This window comes from Pipistrellus hanaki (genome assembly GCF_964339955.1).
Source record: "Pipistrellus hanaki genome assembly, chromosome: X".
Lineage (NCBI taxonomy): Eukaryota > Metazoa > Chordata > Mammalia > Chiroptera > Vespertilionidae > Pipistrellus > Pipistrellus hanaki.
Window position 1 is genome coordinate 22,661,976 of NC_140524.1, and position 1,478 is coordinate 22,663,453.

The window sequence follows — 1,478 nt, forward strand, 5'->3', positions numbered from 1 at the left end:
AAAGGCATTCCTGACTTTTGATTTGTTCCCTTATTACTATGCGTAAGACTATCTCCTTGTCTTGGTTTATTTTCTGTAGCATATTGACTAGAGAGCCTTGTGTAACAGTGTTGTAACCTGACAGGTGCAAAGAGTACAGTTGCCCTAGTTGTCACAACAGAAGGTAAAAACCATTCAGGGTCACTAAGTCATATGTTCCTCTTGGTGTCATTGAGGCCACCTCAAGCCCCTGGAACATGGAAAATGATCCCATTATTTAAAGAATAAAACAAATAATTCATACATAGTACTGACATCTAGCAGACAATTAAAAATGGTTTTGATGGTTAACTTAGTAATTTTTTAATATAACATGTGTAGTGAGGTATGAGGGGGCGGTACAGAACAATTTTTCTGCGGTTAATTCAGTAAGTTTTAGTGGGGAAGTCAGGGCAAGAGAAAGTCTATTTCCAAGACCTTGAATGAAAATTTCTGGACAGGCTTGCAATAGACTCATTGTAGTCCAGTCATTCATTCATTGTACAGGTGGGTGAATTTTGAGGCCCTTATGAAGAAAGGTCACATAGCTAGTTAGTGGGAAAATGGAAATCAGTTTCTACTTTTGAAAAAGTACTCCAGACAATTATAATGGCCTCTTTTGTCTGTTCTGCCACCAAATGTCTGCAATTTTGATTCCTGTTTACTTATTCCCCCCCCCCCCCACCAAATGGTAAGAATGAAGCAGAGAGAATCTCTGGGCAAAGTCTTCCAAAATAGAATGGTAATGCAATATGTCCGGACAGTTTAGAATTAAAGGTATGGCCTTTAATATCTGTGTATGCCTGGATTTGCCACGTCAGCAGATAAGAATACAGCAGAAGCCTTGTTTTTGTTCAGGCCTGGTTTAGCCACATCTTCCAGTCCCAGCCCTTGACTAGAAGTAATGGGAGAACTAGGCAATATTCCCCACTGTTCTCCAAAGGCCCTTCTCAAACTAAGCTCAGGTCTAACATAGCATCCCTATTTAAAGGCTATAAGCTGCCCGGCCAGCGTGATTCAGTGGTGGAGAGTTGACCTATGAACCACAAGGTCACGGTTCAATTCCCAGTTGGGGCACATGCCCGGGGTTGTGGGCTCGATCTCCAATATGGGGCGTGCAGGAGGCAGCTGACCAATGATCCTCTCTCATCATTGATGTTTCTATTTCTTTCTCCTTCTATCAATAAAAATAAATAAATAAAAGAAAGAACTTGAAGGATAAGAAATTTAAGAACTTTGATAAAACACATTTTTTTTTTAAATCAATCTTTATTGTTCATATTATTACAAAGGTTCCTCATTTCTTCCCCCCTCCACCAGGTTCCCACCCCACCCTCTGCCCCCTCCCCATCCCCCATTGTCCTCATCCATAGGTGCACAGTTTATGTTCAGTCTCTTCCTCCCTCCCTTTCCCCGATAGTAAATCCCTTTTCAGATAGTAAATCTGTTACTTAGCATTT